The sequence below is a fragment of the Macaca nemestrina genome, chromosome 11, assembly GCF_043159975.1.
Source record: "Macaca nemestrina isolate mMacNem1 chromosome 11, mMacNem.hap1, whole genome shotgun sequence".
Taxonomy (NCBI): Eukaryota; Metazoa; Chordata; class Mammalia; order Primates; family Cercopithecidae; genus Macaca; species Macaca nemestrina.
Genome location: NC_092135.1, coordinates 44939968 through 44966482, shown reverse-complemented (window position 1 = coordinate 44966482; position 26515 = coordinate 44939968).

Here is a 26515-nt window from a genome sequence, read left to right as displayed (position 1 = left end):
CATTATACTGAATGGAGAAGAGTTTAAAGCATTCCCTTTAAGAATTGGAACAAAATGTCATTTTCATGACTCCTATTCAACATAGTACTGGAAGTCCTACTTAGAGCAATCAGGCAAGAGAAAGAAATATAAGGCCTCCATCCTGGAAAAGAGTAAGTCAAATTATCTCTGTTCACTAGTGATATGATCTTGTACATGGAAAGCTCTAAAGTGTCCTAGGTTTGATAAATGACTTCAGCAAAATTTCAGAATACAAAATCACTGTACAAAAATTGATAGCATTTCTATATACTAATAACAATCAAGCTAAGACCCAAATCAAGAACTCAATCCCATTTACAATAGCTACAAATATAAAATAAAATAACTAGAAACACATTTAGCTAAGGAGGTGAAAGATCTCTACAAGGAAAACTACAAAACACTGCTGAAAGAAATCATAGATGATGCACACAAATGAAAAAACATCCCATGTGAATGAATTGAAGAACTAATATTGTTAAAATGACCATACTGCCAAAGGAGTCTAGAGATTCAATGCAAGTCCTATCAAATTACCAATGTCAGTCTCCACAGAATTAGGGGGAAGAAATAAAAAACAATTCTAATGTTCATATGGAATCAAAAAAGAGCCCAAATAGCCAAAGCAATTCTAAGCAAAAAGAAAAAACTAGAGGTATCACATTACCTGACTTCATATTATACTACAAGTCTACAGTAACCAAAACAGCATGGTACTGGTGTGAAAACTGACACACAGATCAGTGAACACAATAGAGAACCCACAAATAAAGCCACATATCTACAGCCAAGTGATCTTTAATGAAGCTGACAAAAACATACACTGGGGAAAGGACACCCTCTTTAATAAATGGTGTGGAAAAGTTGGATAGCCATATGCAGAAGAATTAAACTGGGCTATCTCTCACTATATACAAAAGTTAACTAAAGATTAATTAAAAACTTAAAGGGAAGACCTGAAATTTAAAAAAATCCTAGAAGAAAACCTAGAAAAAAACTCTTCTGGGCATTGGCCTAGGCAAAGAATTCATGACTAAGTTCTCAAAAACAATTACAACAAACATAAAAATACATAAATAGGATTTAATTAAAAAGATTCTGCACAGCAAAATAAACAATTAACAGAGTAAATAGACAACCTACAGAATGGGAGAAAATATTTATGAACTATGCATCTGACAAGAGCTAATATCCAGAACTTACAAGGAACTCAATTAGCTTAACAATAACAACAACCACCAAATAACTCAATTAAAAAGTGGACAAAAAACATGAATAGACATTTTTCAAAAGAAGGCATATAAGCAGCCAACAAAAATCTGAAAAAATGCTCAAAATCAGAGAAATGCAAATTAAAACTACAATGAGGTACCATCTTACACCAGTCAGAATGTCTGTTACAAAAAAGTCAAAAAACAACAGATGTTAGCAAAGATGTGGAGAGAAGAGTATGTTTATATATTGTTGGTGGGAATGTAAATTAGTACAACCTCTGTGGAAAACAGTATGGAGATTTCTCAAATAACTAAAAATAGAATCACTGTTTGATCCAGCAATCCCACTACTGGGATTCTTTTGGATCCCAAAAAGAAATCATTATATTGGCGAGGCACGGTGGCTCATGCCTGTAATCCCAGCACTTTGGGAAGCTGAGGCAGGCAGATTACTTGAGGTCAGGAGTTCAAGACCAGCCTGGTCAACATGATGAAACACTATCTCTACTAAAAATACAAAAAAATTGCCAAGTGTTTGTGGCAGGAGCCTGTAATTCCAGCTACTCAGGAGGCTGAGGCAGGAGAATCGCTTGAACCTGGGAGGCGGAGGTTGCTGTCAGCTGAGATCATGCCACTGAACTCCAGCCTGGGTGACAGAGTAAGACTCCATTTGAAAAAAAAAAAAAAGAAAAAAGAAAGAAATCATTATATCAAAAAAAATGCCTGCACTTATATGTTTATCATAGCAGTATTCACAATAGCAAAGTTATATTTTTATATATATACTCAGCCATAGAAAAGTATATATATACACACATATATATACATATATATACACACACATATATATATAATACACTCTCTCTCTATCTATCTATATAGCACTCAGCCATAGAAAAGGATAAAATCATGTCCTTTACAGCAACAGCACTAGAGGCCATTATTCTAGGTGAGATAACCCAGAAACAGACAGTCAAATAAAGTACGTTGTCACTTATAAGTAGGAACTAAATAATGGGTGCACATGAACATACAAGGTGGAAAAATTAGACACTGAAGACTCCAAAAGGTGGGAAGATGAGAGGGACACAAGAGTTAAAAAATTACATCTTGGGTACAATACTTGCTGTTAAGAGGATGGATACACTAAAAGCCCAGACTTCACCACTAAACGATATACCCATGTAAGAAAACTGCACTTGTACTCCCTAAATCTATTTTTTAAAAAAAATAATTCTTATGTTCCTCTCAGTAGAATTCAAACACTGAGAAGAGATATCTCTTGAGCTATGTAAAATTTTAAATGAACTTCCATAGACCACGAGCGTCAGGGACTCAAAAGGAAAATGTGTGTGTGTACATGTGTACACCCATGTGTAGATTCTCTGCCTGATTCGTTTTTAAGGAAGAATGAAAATGACAAAAGGGGGAACTCTGCCACTGTTTCAATTATTTTTTCCCACTATTTTAACTGTAAAATCAGGATGCATTTTATTAAATTCTGCTTAAATGGAAACGGTGAGATTCTAATATTGAATGTGAAATGAGATGAAGATCTGCTCTGGGAGTTGATTATTATAAAAAAGTGAATTTTCAGGACTCTAGGCCAAGTTTTTGTTCTGATTTTTAAAAAAATAATCTTCAAATAAAAAACTTTTCTTAGTTTTAAAAATAGTATTATGATATTTAAGAATACTTAGTTCTTCAGTGGTGTGTTTGAAGCAAGGTCTCAAAAGCTTTAGAAGAAACTGGTGGATATCTTATTGAACTCTGAAAAGAGGAAATATTATAATCTTTTAAAAAGAAGAGAAATTATTTTATCCTTTACCAAAGAAAGATGATATTCTCAGTTGTAAATGAGTATAGATTTTATCTCTAAGTAGAATACTCCTCTCCTCCCATTCCTTTCTTTTCCCCTTGCCTTTCCCAGGTCTACCTTCCAACTGAACCCATTAATGAAAGAAAGGCCAAGGCTTGGGGTTGTCTAAAAAAATTATCAGGTGCATCATTCATTCACTCTGAATATTCTGTTACATTGTGCATTACAATACTCCTGTGCCTGGTTACCAGCAAAAATCCCATTCCAGCTGGAGAGAAATCTGTCCTGTCACATCTGTGAGAGCAGTGTTTTTTAGACCAAGTTTGTATGCATTCTAATTAAGTGATTTTCAGTAACTGTGGACTTTAAAATAAAAGTGACATTCTACTTGGTGGTCAAGTCATGTGGTTTCCGGTAGCTGGAGAAAATCTAATTCTGGCCACTAAATACATCTACAACCCTTTTGCACATAGAACTGTCATTGGCTTACCATCTCTAGGGAAAACGTTTAGGGATTTTATATTTTCAAGCAAAGAATTAATTTATACTGATTTCAGCCCAGTTTTGGTTGGTTCTCCTTGGCCAGCAACTATTGGTATACTGTTTGTGATGGTAGGTTAGAGACCCAAAAGCAGTTTGTTGCTATGGAACTTAAGGAAATATCATAGCTGGTTTAGATGATGAACAACTTAGGAAGACACAATTTATCATATTGGTATAGGAGAGATCTGGTTAGAGTTCATAATGCAGCTAGACAAGAGGAGATTCTAGCTGTGACTGACCCACATTGCTTTGATTATTATTGAAGAGGCAAACTAGAAAATGTGGGGTCTGATGTTAGTGATACTTGATTTAGATGTGTAATAGGTGCCAATTTCAAAAATGGACACATCTAATAACTTTCTTTCTCTCTTGGTCCATCCAAAATGGATGAATGTAATAATAAAATCATTGCAGGGGAGAAAAACTAAGTGATTAAAATAATCTAAGGAGAATCAATAAAATAATTTACATTAATCCCAATTTAAATTGCATTAATCTTCCTCTTAGCCATTCCATCTTATGATAAGAAGACACTACCTTTTGAAAAGGGCATGAGCTAATGTGCTGGAATGGGCCCTTGGTGAATACATCTACTGAAACTTATTCTCTACACTCATCTGCCACATGGTATCTGTTGCTGCACTGGCAATAAATCCCCGGGGCTAGAGGATGAAAAACTCAGGGGGGTCTGGCAAAGTCTGGAATCAGAAATAGACCATCTGCCTCATGGAGAAATTGACAGGAATCTCAGAACAGATGCATGCACCTCTTCACCATGAGGCAGATGGATAAGGAGAGCAAATAGGACCCAAAGCTGATTCTGGGAGACAAATAAGTAAAAGACATGGGAGAAGCCTGGTTCTGAGGATCAAGCACAAATTCATTAGTCCAAGCTTCATAGCATTTCGTAGTATGGCTCCACTCTGGCTTTTTACTCCTATCCTTCACTACTCTCCCCAAACATCATTCCAGCCAGAATTACTGATTTAGCATCATCCAGACATGACTTTTATATCCATGACATCTCTGCCTCTTTTTTGGCAATGCATATCCTACCCGTCCTTAAAGGCTCTTTTCTCTGTGAAATCTTCCCTTACACAGCTCATATGGTCTCTTTCCTTCATTAATGTTCAGCATATATTGTGTATGCCTCTCATTTTACAATGACATTGAATTGTACTTGGGATAAAAGTTTAGATTTTTTGTTTTTTTTTTTTTCACTGTTGTCCTATAAGATGTTATCTAACTAAACCCTATTCCTCTAATGTATCCTGAGTAAAACCGCATGGCCATACACCAGCTACATTTAGTTTCTAGAGGTATGGAACATGTTATGTTTCTTTCCACCTCATAACTTTGGCACAAGATTCTACTTGAGTATCAAGGAGAGAAAAGATTATTAGAATAATGCGATGGAGGAAACAAAGAGGTCAGGGAAGGCTGCATCTCAGGCAAAGCTGATAGCGAGATTGACTTAGGGATAAAGATGTGGGGAGAGTACTTTTGGGGACAGTAAGCAGAAGACATGGTGGAGAGCCAAGAGTTTCCAGGTGCTAAAGGGAGAACATTTAGTGAAGGTTTTGTTAATTGATAATTGACTTCCTTGATCCTGATGATCAGGTGTAGTATTTGCTTGAAGATGAACGGCTGGAAGCAACAAGGTAGAAAGGGAGAGGGAACCGTATTGATTGTGATGGGCCTGGGATATGTTTTGTTTTGTTTCCTGGTATTCAAAATGAACGTGAGCAGGTTTCCTTCAGTGTCTATTTTCTTGAGTTATTTTATTCTATAGTTGAGGAATATACCTAATATAAGTGGAAAAACACAATCATACCCAAGAAAGGTTAAGAAAGCCAGAATTAAAACCTGGGGCTTTCCCAGCTTTGGGAACATAATGAAATCCTGTTTCTACAAAAAAAAAAAAAAAAAAAAAATTGGCTGGGTATGATGGAGTGTGCCTATAGTCCCAGCTACTTGGGAGGCTGAAGTTGGAGTATTGCTTGAGCCCAGGAGTTCGAGGCTGCAGCAAGCCATGATCATGCCACTGCACTCCAACCTGGACAGCAGGTCAAGACTCTGTCTCTAAAAAGAAAATAAATTAATTAATTAAATTAAATACTAATTTTAAAAACCTGAGGCATTCTATATATTTTATTCAGAGACTCAATATCATTCAGTAGAAGCCAACTAGAAACAAGATTAGTATATGCCAAGTGGTTAGACCCTAGTCTCTCATTTTTAAAATGAGTGTCTCCTAGAATTGACAGCATATGTGTACGTGTGTGTGTGTGTGTGTGTGTGTATATATATATATACACATACACATATATCTTTAACACATTAATTATTAACTTCTCAAGTAATATTTTTTGATTCTATGTGTAACCATGTGCTATCAGGTTTCACCAGCCTGTGGATAGGAATAAGATTGCACTGGGACTTATACTACCTTCCATTGGAATTTCAGTCAGTGTCTCAACATTCTTCTATTACTTCTGTGAGATCTCGGCACTGTCCATATTTCCCCCAACTCCACAAGTTTCTGTGGTCCCAGAGGTGCTTCACTTATGTTTCTATATGAGGAAAAGCCTGCTGGGCATGGCTGCTCTAGTCAGATGTGAGCTGAACCCCTCTGACACCTGCTGTCACGTTCTCTAGAGTTCTGTGTCTTTGGTTTGCACAAATAACCTGGAGAAATTGTAAAATAATGTGAAAAAATAGAAGCCTAAGGTGTCCTCAAGTCAGCTGCCTAATCTCAGGTTAACCTCAATTCATACTCCTGTTCTATATGTTTACCATTAGATTTCAAAGAAATAAAAAATTTGAATAGAGAACAAAACTTTCTTGGAATACCCAATTTGAGATTTTTTTGGTGACACACCTCAGAAAGTATGTCCACCACCTTTGCAGCTCAGTTTCAAGCATTTCTAGGCAGCCAAAGCCTCCATTAATAGAACATATGTTCCATGAAATTATACGTAAACTTCAGGACAACATAATTATGGGGTCCATCCCATTCTTTGCCACTGACTTTGTAACATTACTGTTACAAAGATTACATCATATGTTAATAACATCTTAAAATATGAATAAAATAACTGTAATAGGAACCTAAACGATAGAGTATCTGACTCTATTATTTCTGATCAAGTGATCTGTAAGAGTAAAGATATTTCTGTCACTTCTGTCAATGAAAAGAGAAAGCTCTTGGTTATGTGCCATACTCTTGCATCATCTTGATTCCCCAGAATGGACTAAATCAATTGAAAGATAAACTCACTGTAGTCAGGCATATGCTGACATGTTGGCCCCTTCACAAAAGCTCATGGACAGATTTCCTCTAGACCCAAACAAACTATGTAAAGAGTCTGTTTTGATTCTTGTTAGCTTTGCACTCTCTCAGCAAGCTGCTAAGAAAATTCAAATATGGCTACTCTTTTGGAAAGAAATGGCATTCCAGGATCTTTCAGGGTTTTTTTTTTTTTTTTTTTTTTTTAATATAAGACAAAGTTATTTTTACAGAACAGTGCTACTCTACAAAGCATTCTTGGAGCAGCATAACAGTTCTAGTACATCAGTTAACTTGGAATTTGGGTTTAATGTATAGTTTGAGAGGCTTACATGAATGAAAGATTTATGTATACCTTGTGCCTTGCTGTCATGATGATGCTTGGCTCACTATCTGTTTCTGAGGAGCCATATCCAAACACCAATAATGTCGCCCATGTGGCGTGAGCCTCACAATATTCCCAAAACCTAAAAGTCTCTCCGGTGATTAAAAATTAGAAATGTGCCGTTAATGCATACTTGTTCAATGAAATAATTAAACAAAATATGTGTGTTTGAAAAGCTAAAGGACAAATTAAATAATTTCAAGCCTCCCATTGTTCATTTGAAAATATATTTACATATTCCAGTCTTGGCAAAGGGAACTATCTGATAGAACTGCATATGACTATTTTATGAAATACTATTTTAAAAATGTTTTTAAAAATTTTGGGGACAGTAAGTCCCCAAAACACTAAACATAGGTTTAATGAGATAATGTAATACCTACATATGTAGGTATTAGCTTCCCCATCAGTACAACTGGGACAATAAGACTTAGGATAAATAATGTTTTAAAAAATATGTGGTAATTAAGCTGCAGAACAAAGACTCAGCATGGGTTTCCTATATTTGAGTTCGCTTCCCCAAAATTCTGTAACTTTTTCTAGATGAAGGCACTGAGGTTAAAGAAAGTGGAAGGTTATATACTTGGGGCCCTCATATAAGGGTTTAGATATATACCCTGCTCTGCTTTAGTGAAAGTCTTGGCTACAGATACTCTTGCCTTAATGAGCCTGTAAGCTCAGAACATAGTCATTGGCAGAAGACTTTGTGCCAGGCACAATAATATAAAAATCAAGGCCTGGATTTTGTCTGGACCCATTTCACATTTCAAGTTGTGAAACTGTGAAATAATCCAGAATCTTTAGAGAGTGTACAGAAACATCATTCATTATTACTCTCACTCTCTGGGGGCCTTTTACTTAACAAACATGTTTCAAAGTGATTTTGCTTTTAACTTTAAAAAGTAGGAAAAAAGAAATACCCAACAACAACCTTGGACTTATTTTGATACCTGCTTAGAAAGATCTCAGCTTTAGAACAAATTAATAAACGTATATACCACCTTAGTTTTCCCACATGATTCCAGCATAGAAAAATAATGAAATAGCAGAGAAACTCCAGTTGTAGAATGCACATAAATCTGAGGACTATAAGTTATTGTAGTACTGACTAGAACAAATGTATTTCTGGAAAAGAGTGGTGGTTTTCTTAAAACAGACAGACAAAAGAAAAAAAAAACACAAAAAAGATAGAGATAATTTTTCTGAGTCTAAGCAGCAAACTACCTATAGAACTATTGAGTTCTGAGTACTGGACTTTGACTTCCTCGGTGGGCAATATTCCCTTGATGATCATGCTGGAAGATGTTATGGTTGATATGTGGAGTACTTCTGGAGTAAAATGTTCTATTTCTTCTTCAAGATACTTATGTTTCTTAATAATAGAGGCAGGGTCTCACTATGTTGCCCAGTGTGGTCTCCAACTCCTAGGCTAAATCAGTCCCCCAACCTCTGCCTCCCAAAGTGCTGAGATTACAGGCATGAGGCACAATGCCTGGTCTCCACGATACTTTTTAATTGTATTAGTTTGTTCTCACAATGCTATAAAGAACCGCCTGGGACTGGGTAATTTATAAAGGAAAGAGGTTTAATTGACTCACAGTTCCACAGGGCTGGAGAGGCCTCAGGAAACCTACAATCATGGCAAAGGGGAAGCAAACATGTCCTTCTTCACATGGAAGTAGGAGAGAGAAGTGCCAAGCAAAGGGGGAAAAGCCCCTTATAAAACCATCAGATCCTGGAAGAACTCACTCACTCACTGTCATGAGAACAGCATGTGGGTAACCACCCCCATGATTCAATTACTTCCCACCAAGTCTCTCCCACAACATATGGGGATTATGGGAACTACAATTCAAGATCAGATTTGGGTGGGGACACAGCCAAACCATATGATTCCGCCCGGCCCCTCCCAAATCTCACATCCTCACATTTCAAAATACAATCATGCCTTTCCAACAGTCCCCCAAAGTCTTAGCTCGTTCCAACATTAACCCAAAAGTCCAAGTTCAAAGTCTCATCTGAGACAGGGCAAGTCCCTTCCACCTATGAGCCTGTAAATCAAAAGGAAGTTAGTTACTTCCTGGATACAAGGGGGGCACAGGCATTAGGTAAATATACTCATTCCAAATGTGAGAAATTGGCAGAAACAAAGGGGCCACAGGCCCCATGAAAGTTCAAAATCCAATAGGGCAGTCATTAAACCTTAAAGTGTCGAAATAATCTCCTTTGACTCCATGTCTCAAATGCAGATCATGCTGATGCAAAAGGTAGGCTCCTATGACCTTGGGCAGCTCCACTCCTGTGGCTTTGCAAGGTATAGCCCTCACCTCCTGACTACTTTCACAGGCTGGCATTGAGTGTCTGTGGCTTTACCAGGCTCATGGTGCAAGTTACCAGTGGATCTATCATTCTGGGGTCTGGAGAATGGTGGCCCTCTTCTCATAGCTCCACTAGGCTCCGTGTGGGGGCTTCAAACACATGTCTTCCTTCCTCACTGCCCTAGCAGAGGTTCTCCATGAGGACCGTACCCCTGCAGCAAACTTCTGCCTGAGCATCTAGGCATTTCCATACATCCTCTGAAATCTAGGCGGAGGTTCCCAAACTTCAATTCTTGTCTTCTGCACACCTGCAGGAGCAATACCACATGAAAGTTGCCAAGGCTGTGGGCTTGCACCTTCTGAAGCAATGGTCTAAACTGTACTTTGGCCCATTTTAGTCATGGCTGGAGTGGCTGGGGTGCAAGGCACCAAGTCTTGAGGTTGCACACAGCAGGGGGGTCCTGGGCTGGGTCCACTAAAGCGTTTTTCCCTTCTAGGCCTCCATGTCTATGATGGGAGGGGCTGCTGTGAAGGTCTCTGACATGTCCTGGAGACATGTTCCTCATTGTCTTGGTGATTAATATTTGGCTCCTCATTACTTATGCAAATTCCTGCAGCTGCTTGAATTTCTTCCCAGAAAATGGGTTTTTCTTTTCCATTGCATCGTCAGGCTGCAAATTTTTGAAACTTCTATGCTCTGCTTCCTCTTGAACACTTTGCCACTTGGAAATTTCTTCTGCCAGATACCCTAAGTTATCTCTCTCAAGTTCAAACTTCCAGAGATCTCTCAGGCAGGGACAAAATGCTGCCAGTGTCTTTGCTAAAGAATTGCAAGAGTAACCTTTATTCCAGTTATCAATAAGTTTCTTATCTCCATCTGCACTCACCTCAACCCGGGCTTCATTTTCCATATCACTATCAGCCTTTTGGTCAAAACCATTCAACAAGTCCCTAGGAAGTTCCAAACTTTCCCACATCTTCCTGTCTTCTGAGCCCTCCAAGTTTCTAGGAAGTTCCAAACTTTCCCACATTTTACTGTCTTCTGAGCCCTCCAAGCTGTTCCAACCTCTGCCTGTTATCCAGTTCCAAAATTGCTTCCAATTTTTGGGTATCCTTATAGTAGCACCCCACACGCTTGATACAAAATCACTGTATTTAGTTCATACTCACACTGCTATGAGGAACTCCCCGAGACTGGGTAATTTATAAAGGAAAGAGGTTTAATTGATTGAAAGTTCTGCAGGGCTTGGGGAGGGGGGCGGCTCAAAAAATTTACAATTATGCTGGAAAGGGAAGCAAACATGTCCTTTTTCACATGGTGGCAGGAGAGAGAAGGGCCAAGCAAAGGAGGAAAAGCACCTTATAAAACCATTAGCTCTCATGAAAACTCACTCACTATCATAAGAACAACATGGGGGTAGCTATTCCCTGATTCAATTACCTCCAACCAAATCCCTCCCAGGACATGTTGGGATTATGGGAACTATAATTCGGGGTGGTATTTGTGAGGGGACGCAGCCAAACCATATCATCAATCATATAGATGACTGTCATTATATTCACTAATGGAGGAAATTCAAAGAATAGAATGGATAATTTAAGGCTGTCGATAATTTAGATGTAACTTCTCCTTGGCATTGGAGTCTAAATTAACACTTTTAATTTGAATCATGGAATTTATAATATTTCAAGCAAAATACTAAAGCTTTACAAGTACCAGCATTGGTAACTTTCCAATTATGGCATACCACCCAAAACTGTTTGGAAATCAACTTCCCAGAAAATGAATCTCTGTTCCTTATTCCTTCTTACATTCGTTCAACAAGGATGTGCTGGATGTCCACTCTACACTATCATCTCTCCCACACACTGAGATAATTTTATGACCATAACAAGCTTTAATTTCAAGGGGTCAAATGTTAGCTCATAATTAAAGCACCCTGATTTAATCCACATCTGTTTTCCTCTCCATCCCGAATAATCTTGCTTTACAAACTGGATTTGAGGCTAAACTTTCTCATCCAGTATTCTCTGCTTCAATTTCATCCTTCTAGTGAGGAAGTCTGCCTGGCATTCTCTTCTTACATTTACCCAGCTAACTCCTAATTATCCTATAGCTCTCCAACTAACTTCTAATTATCCTATAGCTCTGCAGCTAACTCCTAATTATACCACAGCTCTTGATTTAGATAAACTTCTTCCAGGAAGCCTTTCTTGATGCCCCAAGGCAGGGTTAGGAACACCTCTTAGGGGTTTGCATAATTGCCTTTTTACTGGATATAACTTCTTTTAGATTATCTTGCCTCCAGAGTCCAAATCATGTTGATTTTTATGCTTACATTGTGCCTAATGATGTTTGATAAGTGTTTGCTAAATGAAAGGATAAAGAAATAATTGATGGACACACAATTATTAAGTAAAATAGCACAGTCAGCAATACAAATCTCTAAGGGGAAAAGGTTCCTATGAAATAGTAACTCAGTCAAATAGCTTCCGTGAAGAAGAAAACAGAGAGAAAATATATCTGGCTCCATAGTTAGAAGGAAACTGTGCTTGACTTCAGTGTTTGCTCTATGGGATGTCAATCCAGGCCATCTGGAATGTGTAGCATTTTCTGGTTTTATTACTGCCTTTGAGATAGTGATTATTACACAATTGATTTTTTAAAATATTTATGGATTGTATTCCAGGAGTCTAGGATATATCTTTGCAGCATTCTAGATTTTCAAGACAAACTATAGCTATGATTACTCGAGATGTTGTGCACATTTTTCCCAATCATTTTGTCTTGAATGAAATTAATCTTATGCTCAACAGTCAGTTAGAGAAAATCAAAGACTCAAACAAAATCTCAATCTTGGTGTGAGGGCTTCTTCACCTATTTCTCTCCTCCCACAACCCCAGAAGAGACATCATCTTCAACTTTGTTTTTAAAGGTTTACGCGCATGAAAATAGGATGGGGACAAACGTATCGTCATCTGGTAATGACCTGATGTTTCTTCACTCCCGTAAGGTAGTTAGGCATCTGCTTGCTTGGCTCCTTTTCCTCCTCTACTCTCCCAAGAGAGGTTTTTCTTTTTCAGCCTTGTACCTAATCTTAGAATACAGAATCAAACAAACATAAAGAGAAAAACAAGGCTGAACAGATTGAAGGAAAAAAAGGATTCTTAAGAGCTAAGTCAACATTGCTGGGCTCTCTTTTGTTGTGGAGAATCCAGATGAAATGTCAAGTCTAGAGGAGTGTGAATAATAAGCCAGATAAAGTTCCTGCTGTGTGAGAAGGGGGAGGGTGGAGTGAAACAGGCAGGAAACGTGGGGAGGCTGGATGCCAGGAAGATTTTTGGAGGACTCCAACGAGAGATTTAGGTATGAAAGAGGTATTAGATGAGAAACGTCAAAGAGGATTATAAATGGGGATACCCTAAAGTTATGTACACATGTACTTTTTTCTAGGGAGGATATCTGTATCTTTCATAACATTTTTAAAAGGCTCTAATGATCCGAAAATATAAAAAGGTATTGACATATATTGCGTCATATGATTAAATATTCTGGTCTCAAAGAACTATTAGTAGGAGCTGTAGCTTGTCCCTAGAAACATTGCAATGAATGGAGAAATGTTCAGCATATATATGTATATAAAAGCACCCATTTAAATAATATAGGATTTGTATGTCTGAGCTGTATCATTCACTCCTTTGACCGTCCTTGTAGTAGGGAAGTGGGACAAATTAGAAAACCAGATTAGTGAGTACCTACCATGTAATAAGCCTTAAAGAAAGTATGTATAAATAAGGCCACATTTACATGTATGTTGAAATAATGATGGTCCAAAATCCTCATCTGCGTTACAAATTTGATCTCTAGTTCTTTCTGGAATTTTTCCCCTCCAAATTTTTCAAAACCTCCGGGGCTTGAGATTGGTACCTACATAATAATTCTCTGTGTTTTTTCTACAGCCAAAGCAGAAACTCAGTCAAAGACTGAGCTGCAACAACACTGACCTTTCTGAAAGCCACGTGGAGGTACCAGAAATTTAAGTGGCCAGAACCTGTTAACCTTGGTCGTGGCATCAAAATCCTTTCTTCTTCTGCTGGCAAGAGCCAATGCTGCCTTTTACTGACAGCTCTGTGGAGTGGTTCTTGCATCTTGGGTTATTTCCTGCCATTGCCCATTGCAATGCAAATTTTATAAGAGGTATTCCAATACTTTGCTCATTCAGTTTTGACAAAATAAAAGGCTATCTGTTACTTCTGTCATTTTAGTAAGACGTGTCCCACAATGAACCTGTATAGAGTGCAGAGTGCTATGGTTTTTTAGTGACACTGCTCTCCAGATCATGCATGTATACACACACACACACACGTTTTTTTCCAAAAGCACATCTGATACTCCAGGGTGACAGAATTATGGGGTTCTCTTTAAGCCACATGGTAGGCTCAGAGCCTATACTCCTCTACCTCCCTCATCCTGGAGGGCTATTTTTTATTCATTGGTCCCTACTCCTTACCCTGTAATGTGTGTTCCTTCATAGGAGTCCATTAGTATTTTCCTGAAATCTCACCTCCATCCAACAACTATTCCATTGGACATGTATTTCTACACATGTGTATCTCCGTGGAGTCTTGAGCCATGGCCTGACTCCTGGAGGAATGAGAAGAGAGTATTAAAAATAGCTTCACTTCCAGGTCTCCTACGTAAATCACTGGTTGAAAATCAATATTTAACAGAATTAGCTAAAGATCTAAGCTACGATACAAATGGATGTTAGGGAGGGGAGTAGTGTAACTTTACTGTCCAACGGTAGTGAAGCCTCAGGCTCTTGATTAAGCAATTTTACAAAAGAAAACCTTCCAAATATGATACCATTTGTTCTTTTGCATAAACCAAAGTATGAGATGTATTTTCATTTTTGGCTTCTCAGTCTGTTTGACTAATTGTCTTTATACTGTTATCATTCATTTTTATATTTGGCAAATACATCCTTCTCATAATTTGAATTAATTAAAAATTAATTGAAAATGCATTGTTAAATATAATTCTTATGTCTAATAATTTCAACCAAGGTCTAAATTATTTTTTCTTTAAATAAATTATTTATATTTTTAGGGAAAATCCTTCAAAACCTTTATTCCTTTTAATACAGAGGACAAAGGGAAAATATGAACAAATCTGTAAGAATTACAAGGTGGTCTAATATCTAATATTTTAATAAACTACTACCAGAAACCTCTATCTCAGAAAAGATATCTTACTAACATGCAAAAAACATTATAATGAATATCTGTTGCGGGTTGCTTAGAGGGAGGATGCATTTGAATACTTAAAATATTCAGTGGACTCAGAATAACTGATGTTTTAGGGTTCCACTAAGTGATTCTGAAATGTTTCAGAGCTCAGTGAAAGCTTTACCTCTCAGGTTTCAGCTTTGTAAAGAATAAGGACTTGTGTAGGCTCCTTACATCATTGTTTTGTAGAGGGTCAATTGTGTCTTGGTAGAATTTTCTCAAGCTAATGCATGTGAATCAGCTTCATCTGATCTTCCATGGTAGTTTCAGGGTCTGTGGAGAGTTCACATGATGGATGGACCACTCCATACCTTTAGGAAACCATCCTTACAGGGTTGACAAGAATTGCCTGCCAGGTACTTGTCAGAAATATAGTTATAATTAAATATTAATTAGGCTGCACTTTGGCCCACTTCCTTGTTGCTAAAAGTCAGGCAGCACTAGATACTGACCATCTGCATCTCCATTGTTTCTATTGATAGGATTTCTGACATTAAGATTTTAAGGCTGTTTAAGAATTGATTTGCATACTCATGGTTCCTATAGACAGGATCTGTGACATTTTGTTTAAGAGTTGCATGAGATGTTTTTCAGACCCTGAATTCCAACAACCAGTTTGAAGACCCTCACAGAGGAACAGGACCAGCATGAAAATATAGCTTCTTCATTTTCCTGTCTTCAAGAAAATGACTTCACCTTGTGGTCTCTGACCAATCAAGGGTCTCCACACTTTAGCCCACTCCAAAACCCTTAAAAACCCTACCCCTAAACTCCTCAGGTACATGGATTTGAGGTTTTCTCTTATCTCCTCTTTCAGAGACCCTACAGCTGCAACCTGGTGTCTTGGCTTTGTGACTTGCTGTGTGCATCAGGCAATGAACCTAGTATGGTTACATTTATTCAACTAATATAAGGAAGGCGGCATGGGGAAAATGTTTGTTGACTTGGTCATCTGCCTTTGTTATTATCTGCACCAGAATTAAGAGCCATAGTTTTATGGGAGACAGTGAGTTCTGAAACCGGTTGGGCCCTAGCATCTCTGTTGCTGTTTCTGGGCATGAAACTGAGCCTGGGTTCTGGGGAACTCTTCCAGAAGGAAATGGAGGGTGAAGAAGCCCCTTATGATCCAGGAAGTTGTGAACAGCACATGCTTGTCTTCTAATTTCTTCCTTTCCCTTTTACCCTTTAAGCATTTTAAAAACCGTTGCTTTGTTGTTATCATTGTTGTTGACTAATCAGATACTGAAAAGAGTATTAGCATAAAAATCATTGATACAATGTGTTATCCTTCCAGAGGCATATGCATTTTAAAAGAAGGTTGGCAGAGAAAGAAAACGTGCTTAACACAAAGCAATGCCTTTCAGTCTTCAGAGAGGTATTTTAGTCAGTAGAAAATACTAATGCCCACCTACCAAAATAATGCCCTAGACTTGCTTTAAAAAGACAATATTCATAATGTACAGATTACAAAGAAACAGACATCCTCTAACAATATCACTAAGCTCCTATGGTAAATTTCTTTCCTGGAACTGACATTTACTAGCTGTGTGTTGTTGAAGAAGACACTTAGTCACCCTGAGCCCCAGTTTCCGGATCTTCAAATGAGAATCATTTTTACCCTACAGAGTTATTCTGAGGGTCAAATGAAATTCTGACTTACAAAGTTTTACATTGCCAAGCAAGGCTTGGTTGTGAGGAATACGAGCATTCGGCAAATGGAAAGGTTGCTATAGGGATTGAGCCATGGAAATTAACATTCTGGGAACAGCAGGACTACTGTACTCTATATTGAGTTTATAACTTATCATTCACAAACTGCCACAATGTGAATTAATTATAGAATTCAGTTGTGTGTTCTTATTTTGGAGATCTGAGTTATGGATTTCTACAGAGTCAATGTGACTATGGTAATTTCCCAAGACAGTCTTCACTGGAGCATGTCATGAATGATGCTGAGAAAGTAGCAGCATTAACCTTGGGCCTGTTTCAGTCTCCATCTTTCTAGATCTGTGTAGATGTCAGTCGTACAGGGGAACTTGGGAATATCCCCATATACAGATATGATATGGAAGAGTCTGGTAAGGTATTGACTGAGCTACCAGTGATGACCCTAAGTGAGTCACTGGGCCACCGAGGGAAGGGGTGCCTGTGTTTCCCACATCAATATCATTGGTACAGACTTCTTGGATACATATGTTAGATCGTCTCTATTTCCTTAGTTTCAGTGGGATGTTTGGCAGGGCTTTGTTGTGCCCACTTCCTTTCCACCATGTAGACCCTGGATGACCTTTGTTGAAATAGTTCTTTGGGGGACATGATTCAGTCTTCACCCATTGCCCTGAATATTTCTCAGTGGAAGTTTTATTTTTATATCTCCCCAGCATCATTTTTGCCACGGATGTCCATTCTGGTATATAATAATCATGGTTTTTATTGCAAGCAACAGAAACCAATTTTGGCTAAGGGACTTTTTGGAAGGATGTCTGTGGGAAGGGTATAGAGCCAGGACTGCCTGGACCCAAAAGTGGCAGATACAGGCAGACACCTGCCACAAAACTGGTCTATTTGAGGATGCCACTGGGAGTGTCATTGACCTTGGAAAATGAATTAATTTGAAACCATTGTGACTAATCTCTAATCCCATCCATTTTTGTCAGTCTTTGAAGATGTGAAGTCCTGGCAGGGCATCCAACTGCCTGCACAGAGGCAATATGCTATATCCTAGCAGGACAAGGAGGGGCAGGGGTTTTGGGATCAGATGAACTAACCTTTACAATCTGGTCTCATCACTTCCACACTTTGTGATCTTGAGCAAGCCCTTCATCTCACAGAATCTCAGTTCCCAATCCCATTCGATTATTGTCAGAATTTAATGAGAAAATCAATTAAAACTCCTAGTACAAAGCCTAACACATAGTAGGCACTCCATATGTGGAATTATCACTGTTAGCTCAAAAAGTGAGGTATTTTCCAGAGACCCACAGGAGTTTCCAAATCCTCATATCAAGAATATTCCCACAGACACCTGTTTTTCTCCACATTTTTCTATTAATACCTATCATTAAAATTTTATCTCTTATTGGATGATTGTGTCTCATAATAAAATTAATCACTCTGATCAAAATGGTGAAAAGAAAGCAACGTTGAGTTAAAGAGATTTGACTGGTTATGCAGCATTCACTTACTTGGGCCCATAGACCTTGTGTTTGAAACACAAAGGCCCCAGCCAAATTCCAAATTATTTTACATTAATTACCTTTGGCTTGGAATAAATTATTAATAAGCATGTCACTTAAATATGTGAGTCCTGTGAGTATAGTCTGCATTGGGTACAGAAATGTATAAGTCAACTTCAAGCACTCTAACCTACAGCTACACTGGACAAAGACTCTGTCGTTTTAAACTCCTTTTAAATTCTGGACTCAGAATTTTATGGCTTACCCCTGAATACGTTTGAATATTTCTAAATCAAGCTGAATATTCCAAAATGTCATGGCAAAAAAATGCTATTCTTTTTTATTTGATATATGTATATATTGTAAAATTATTACCACAATCAAGTTAGTTAACGTACCCATCACCTCACATAGTTAACTTTTGTGCGTGTGTTTGTGGTGAGAATATTTAAGATCTACTCTGTTAGCAAATTTCAAGTAGCCAATACAGTGTTGTTTGCTACTGTACATTAGATCCCCAGAACAGAAATAAGCTATTCTGTTTATACATACATATGTATACATACACATGCATGTACATACATATACACATACACACATACACACACACACATAAGGTATAGCTAGTTTGAGTGCTAGAATATTGTATTTCTCAGTAATTCTAAGGTAAGAAAATCAAAGCCCACGGGATCAAGGAAAACAGATTCTGAGGCTCAGTTCATACCATTGCTCATCAAATTTGACTTTGTCATTAGTTTTATCCATGACGCTTTACAATCCCATGAGATGTCCGTCTACTGACATATCCTGCCCCACCTTTTGATGACAAATTTTCTCTTTCCTGGACGCTTGTATGAATGGATGACACCAAAAACTGAGTTGGGGGTAAGTGAGGTAGTATGAAGATAGATTTTAATAGTGTATCATAGAACATAACAGTAGTTTCATCTGCTTTGTTTAACCATTATTTAACCAATCACTCAACAATAATTTATAGATTATTTACTTTGGGTCAGACAGTGCTTGTTTCAGGTAGTAGAAAAAGGTTGTAGTATACAAAGGTTTTGGTCATGCACCTCTATCAGTAAAAATGATTTTTGCTTTCACCCCTAATATATGCTATTTATATATTATAAACACTACTATAGTAGTATTTTATTAATATATATAATGTATATATATATTTCAATGTTTGCAAAAGTTGGCAATAAAAAGTAAGATAAAAATAGATGTTAATGTCAGTTTTTCTATTTCTTTTCACATCTGGCCCAGTAGGTCATCTTGGCCATCCACTGTGATGCTTACACTTTATTTTGAAGACCACTGGTCCAAAGAGATTGGATGGCTCTTGACAGGTAATAAAAGTAGACTTTTGGACAATAGCCAGCTTTCCAAGGGAGGTTATGATCTCAAACAAGGAACAGTCTTGATCTGTGAAGTGTCTAAACCATATCTTGGTAAGCTTGAAGCAAAACCAGTTTTCCACCCCCAGACTCTTATCAGGTGTTTACACACTGGCTCCACATTGTGCTGAGTGTGAAAGATAGTGCGGTGAGGAGGGGTTTGGCATAAACATAGATGTGAATACAGGGGTATTAAGGGGAGTTTGGAACTTAGAACTCAATTTCAAGCAAATAAATGGCCACTATTGTTCAATATTACAAAAGGTAGGAGTCATGCTACAAGAGTGCAAAAGGGCAGAATCCATCATAAATGTTAAAGTCTTTCATGTAATTCAGAGCAAGGAGGATTGGAAGCATGGGTAGGATGTTGAGAAAGGGCCATTGAAAGGGGAGAGTTCCCTGGTTGTCCTTGTAGTATGTGCAACAGGGTTGTGGCTTGCCTGTTGGATCACTGCCACTGCTCAAAGCCCTGATGGGAGGGGGAGCATGCAGGTGGGCAGGTGCAGGAACCAGGGCAAGCACTTTTGGGCTCTGGCCCCACAGCAGCATCTAGCGGTGGGTGTCTGCAACTCCGAAAGCCCAAGTGGGCACATGTTACAGTGTGCTCTTTTAGCCTTGCAATCGCAGATGGCTTAAGTGTTAACCAGCTCAATGGACCCTCTGCCTTTTCACAAGGGCAGAGGGCCAGTATGACAGCTTTCTGTTTCCCAAGCTCCTACCCAGTGTCCAAGAAGAATCAGGTCACACAAGGACTTGAAGGATGAATGCAGGGTTTTAGTGAGTGGTGGAGGTGACTCTCAGCAGGACGAATGGGGAGCTGGAAGTGGGGTGGAGAGGAAAGATGATCTTCTTCTGGAGTTCTGGCTGTCCAGTGCCTGAACTCCTCTCTGACTGCCCCCAGCCTGACTCCTCTTGGTATTCAGATGTTCCTTCTCTTGTCTCTTTCTCTGCTGTGCCATTCTGCCATTTGTCCCCTTGTCTCCCTTGTCTGCTCATCTGCTCTTGTCTCCTTCTGGAGCCTGGGGTTCAGGGTTTATATGGGTACAGGATAGGGGGTGTGGCAGGTCAAAAGGCAACTTTCTGGGTGCTAAAACAGGAATGCCTATTCTCAGGGCCATGGTTATCCAGGCTTGAGGGTGGGGTCTTTGCCAGGGAACCACCCTCTTTTATCAAGTATTTCCCTGTCTCCTGGCTGTATCAGCATGGAGAAAAGCAGGTCTCAGATGAAATGTTTGGAGAGGAAGACAGGGCTCCCCTCAATTCCACATGTTAAAGTATCAGGCATAAATGTGGCCACAAGAGGTTCCACATTTGAACTGGTTATAAGAGAAGAGATGTATGACAGATTCCCTTCTTCCTCTATCCAAGCTCTGCTCTCCGCACTTCACCATCCAAGTGTTTCATTAAGAGGCTGTAGCTATTTTCGCCTTCAGCACAGGGAGGAGCTGATCTGTAAAGTTCCTGACAGTTTCTTGAGTCTTTCCTGGAGCAATATTTCTGTATTTGGGGTTGGGGATATGTCTGTAAATGACCAGATGATGTTTACTGGGGATAGGTGCCATGACATTTGGAAAAGAGGCAAGGATGGACATAGAGTTCTGAGGACTGGTCAGCATCTTGCTCCCAGGAAGAAAAAAAATGAGAAAAATACCAATTTCATTTTGTTTTCCTTATTCTTTTGGTGCATGTTTTCTGTTTCTGATCTACATGTGGACCTCTGTTTCATTATCTCTATGGCCCCTCCATTTTGATTGATTCAGAGGTCACTGCAGACTGCTTTACTCTATTCATCTCCCCAAATAGGATTCCTATGTCATTTACATTTTATCAAATCTTAAAACTAAAAATTGTCCAAAATGATGTTAATCTTTCATTGATATTTGAACTGCCAGATCATAATACCAGTTGGTAGAGTCACATTTAAGTTAAAAGAATAAAATATGTCATAAAATATCCCTGTGGTAATCCTGTTAGAAAAACTGAATCACCATAGCTAAATAGATTAATCATATTAAAACATAACCTTTGTTTTACCTGGAAAAAAGAGGGACATAATTAGATATTACATATAATTAAACTATATAACAAATATCAAGGCATCAGTGGCCAAATGATATATTGAAAGACTATAGGAGAGAAAGTCAAGAGACCCAAATTTCTTATCTTGTTCTTTATTAAGCTATAAAATATTTAGTCATTTATAATACAGTTTTCTTGCCTATAAAATTAGATACATGAACTAATATAGTTTTCTTGCCTATAAAATCAGATACATGAACTAGAGTGTGAGAAGCTTTTTCAAGCATTAATATTCTATAATTCTATATTGTAATGGTATAGCTTATATAGTCTTGATAGAAAATATTGTAATTCTCAATTTTCCAGGGGGAGAAAAAACAAATGAGCAGTGGCTCAGCTGAAAATTAGTATTCACAAAAGCAGAAATATCTGAAGGCAAGCTCCAATAGTTCCCCACCACCCCACCCCTGGAATAATAGCAGCTTTCTTTTCCTTGCCTCTAGTCTGCTAAACCACCAATTCTATAGTAAGGGTAATTAGAAGGAGATATGTTTGCAAGAGAGTGCTGGGAAACATCCAGAAAATGTTTATTCCAAGGAAAAACAGAAACTCATGCAAATTAACAAGACTGTTGACTTTGAAAATAGCGTATTATTAATTCAGAGAGTACGTACTTAGCTTATAATAACTTAATAGTTTCAGAAAAGGGAAGGATGTTGCTTGCTAAGATATATCATTATTTCGGGAGGTGTGTTTTCAGAAATGCTCACAAGAAGAACGAGTTGAAACGAGTTTACCCATTTGTTTCAGCCCAGAGGGCTGTTTGGATAAATTCAGAATTCAACAGGTTCTTACACGTTAGCTCAAAAACATTTGTTTGGGTAGGTTTGAAGTAACTTTTAAAAGGCCACAGTTTGGGCACCTTACTTTTTTCTCTCCAGTTAAAGTCAATTGCAGAAGTTCTCTTTTACTTATTTCTCTTGTCCTTTGATTTTTAGACTGTATTTCAAATGGTTATTGGCTCTATGAAAAACCATTAAATTTTTGGCTTATTCTCAAACATATGAGCCCCAGGTTGGAAATAACTCCCTTGTTTCAGAAAAGTAGATGCTATTGTTTCTAAATGATCCTTTTTCACTAAGGAACAGACTATAACGAATAATTGTCTTTCTTTTTCCACTGGTAAGTTATATGGAAATACAATTCTAAATTCAGCATTTTAAAAATATGATTTTCAAAGAATTACACATGACATTTTAAGGCCAGCAACAAGTTTAACCTTTAGAACAAATAAAACAACATGAACAATAAGCATGTAATTTCACAATGGAACACATTGCTTTCTGGCAGCACTGCTAACAATTGGCTACTGTAGGTTGTGCAATCTCTTCCAGTAATATGATTTCTATATATGTTGGGTCTGTTACAGTTAAAGGCTATAATCCAGGAATGTTAGACATTTCTGGTAATTTTTCACTATTATCCATCTTTTTTGGTAACAGAATAAACAATTAGTTTAAAAATGTGTATCAATATTTTACAAATAATCTAGTATCCTGTACCAATTGATTAATATATTTGGAATGATTCAAAAAGAAATGGATAATTTCTTTAAAAAAGCAAGTTAAGAAAAGCAATTTCCTAAGTCATTAAAGAGGAACTAGGATGTGGCACAGGAGGGAGATTGTGAAATCCACAGGTTCACTTATTTTGGAAATTGTAGGCAGACTCCTTAGAGAATGTGTAGGTAGCACTTTAGAAGGCCGAGGTGGGCAGATTGCTTGAGCCCAGGAGTTCGAGACCAGCCCAGGCAAAATGGTGAAACTCCATCCCTACTAAAAATACAAAAAATTAGCTGGGCCTGGTGACATGCACCTGTAGTCACAGCTACTTGGGGTGGGGGTGGGTGGCGGTACTGAGGCGGGAAGATTGCTTGAGGCAGGGAGTTTGAGACTGCAGTGAGCTCTGATTGTGCCACCGCATTCCAACCTGGGTGATGAACATGCTGACCTCAAACTTCCAGCCTCCAGAGCTGACAGAAAGGAGTAGTTATCATTTAAGCTACCCAGCCCTACAGTAATTTTTATAGCAGCCTGAACTAATACAGAGATACCAGCATTGAAGGAATTGTTAATGGACAAGGGGGTTAATTAAGAGCCTAGCCCTGTCTCAAAAAATAAACAAATAAATAAAATAAAAACTTCACTTTTGGTGAATTTGTTTTCACAATTTGAATACACAGGACCAAGGATAAAATATATTGACATTTTACATTGTAGTGAAAGAAACACCTGATCTGATCCAAGGCTGAAACAAATCTAAGGTATTACAATGTTCTTTATACATTACAAGTTAATAATACAAACATTAAATACTTATTATAGGCTATGAACTGTTTACATTATTTACATATTAGCATATTTAATACAATACACCCATAAGGTGAGTACTATTAGTACCATATGTTAAAGACACTGGACATGGAGCGGATGTGACTTGCCCAGGGTCACACAGTTGGACGTGGTACTTTTGGATTTGAGCCCAGACAGGGCTGAGCTCAGGGTCCCAGTACTCAACACAGCCTCTCTTGAGTCATAGAACCCGAAAGGCAAATTAAAACTCATCAAGTCCAGCCATCTACTTTTATAGACGAAGAGACCAAGGCTCAGAGAGCTGAAAAAATGTCCATAAACCATAGCAAGTTAGCCTCAAGCCAGGAAGTAAATCTTGATTTCAAGGATCCCACTTGAGAACTCTCAACTTTGTTTATTTTCTTGGAAAAGCAAAGAACCTCATAAGGCCTTTAAACATTTATAATTAGATCATTCCTTCTCTTCTTCTGTCTAAACAGTCAGTTGAAGAAAAACTAGCTGGAATTGTCATTGCCCACTTAGAGGAAGATGGGGTATGTGCCATTAGCCAACTGACCCAGGAAGCAGCTGAAACTCAGCCAAAAACAAAACTCACACATTTCAAGCAAAGTTCTCCTTTTCTCTAAATTCATTTTCCTTCTAGACTACATTTCCTGTAAGAAGTTTGCCTTCAACTATTTGTTTTGGAATAAACAGCACAACTTTGTTTTATCCTTCCTCTCTCTATGTTGCTTTGGGAAAATGGAAAAGGACTAGATTGCTGGAATGGTGTCTTCCTCATGGTGCTGTCATAACCTTTTTTTTCTTGCTTGAGGAAATCACTTCCATCAGGAGAGGGCAAGGGTAGGAAGAAGAGAAAGTAAAACATCTTCTATGCTTTCATGAAAGCCTTGAAATAGAATGTTAAAACTACTGGGTAAAAGCAAAGTACTAGCATGCTTCATGCTTTTGGATTCTGTGATAAGAGGGAAGGGTGATGTTCATGTGCACAGTATACTCCCCTGAAATTCACAAGCATTCTATGGAAAATTGAAATGTCATGAATAAATTGCAATCACAAGTATGAGAAGTTGTTTATTACAGGCTACAGCACAGATAAAATAAACTTTGATATTGTATGTGCCCCATTTCTGTAGATGTAACCTCCTTGCTTTCCTCCCACTGAAGTGAACATATTGAAATGCAAATGCTTGAGAGCCATGTTATTATAGAATGACTATGCTGACATGCTGACCTCAAACTTCCAGCCTCCAGAGCTGACAGAAAGGAGTAGTTATCATTTAAGCTACCCAGCCCTACAGTAATTTTTATAGCAGCCTGAACTAATACAGAGATACCAGCATTGAAGGAATTGTTAATGGACAAGGGGGTTAATTAAGAGCCTAGCCCTCCTGCCTCAAGGTGGGGAAGTATTAAAGGTCTGTCTAGTTGCAGAACTCAATTTAGAATCATCTGGAGTTTTATTGTGCAGCTCCACTTTTCTCTGCCCAGTGGTATTCTCTTAACCTTCCTACAGGTATCTATTCTAAGGGTACTTCCCAACAAACTTTATTGGGGTTCAGAACACAATACCCCAAAGTATAGCACTTGCCTGCTGAGTACTTTGGACTGAAGGAGCCTGTAAGGGCTTCAGAAACAAGAAGTTCTCCCTGACTTTCTCCTACTCTCCTTTGTCCTTTTCCCATTTCTCCCCCACAGCAGGTCATAGAAACCAGAACTCCTCTCCCTGCAAGTAAGCCATAAAACCTAGAAAGGACTCTAAGCCAAGAGATTGTTCTATCTATGATTTGTCCAACAACCATGTTGTATATCACAGTGAGAATTCTAAAATAGATTCCTTCCCTTAGTTGTGTGACTCTATTACTCATTCATTACAGATTACGTCAAATCACAGTTTGTCATTTCCACACCCATGGATGTACTCAGTAGAATCATTTTCATGTTTGATATAGAGATACTATGAGTTGTATACAAAAAGCACCATGAATGGTCTTTCTGAGAAAATAGTTTAAAGGACCTCAGAGGCACCCACTTTGAAATAAATGCTGGGTAAGATTGGAATATTTTATGGAATAATGCCAGTCCTCATTTCATAGCTTTTTATTTAGATTGATAGAATGTGGCCAAAGTGGCCACCACCATGGGAGATTCATAAGCAAGGCACCTCTAAAGCTGATCTTACAAACTGGACACCATTATGCTCCACAAAGTCTCTTCTCAGTCCTTGACATGATAATACTTTTGAGATTGCAGTTTAAGTAGCTAATATCACACATATGCAAATCAAATTAGACATTTGGCATATTTGAGGGGAAATGAATACTTAAAATATTAATTTTAGCACAACTGTGGTCACTGGCAGATAATGTTCCCGAATTTTTAGGTGCCTGGAGTTCTCCTGGAATCTTCCTAACTAGCTTGTTTTTGCCACCTGTTTTCTACATCAAATTTGACGTTCTTGTGTAAAACACATGGGTTATTTCTGGTAGGAATAAAGCGACATACATATTTTACAAAAATACCATGTAACTCTATATCTTACCCCCTATATTATCGATTACACTGTCGTCAAACACACCCACTTTACCAGAGAAAGAATTCACAGGGCAAAAAAGGGGAGATGGTCTTTTCAGTACAGAAAATCCGGAAATTTCAGTTAATTCAAAG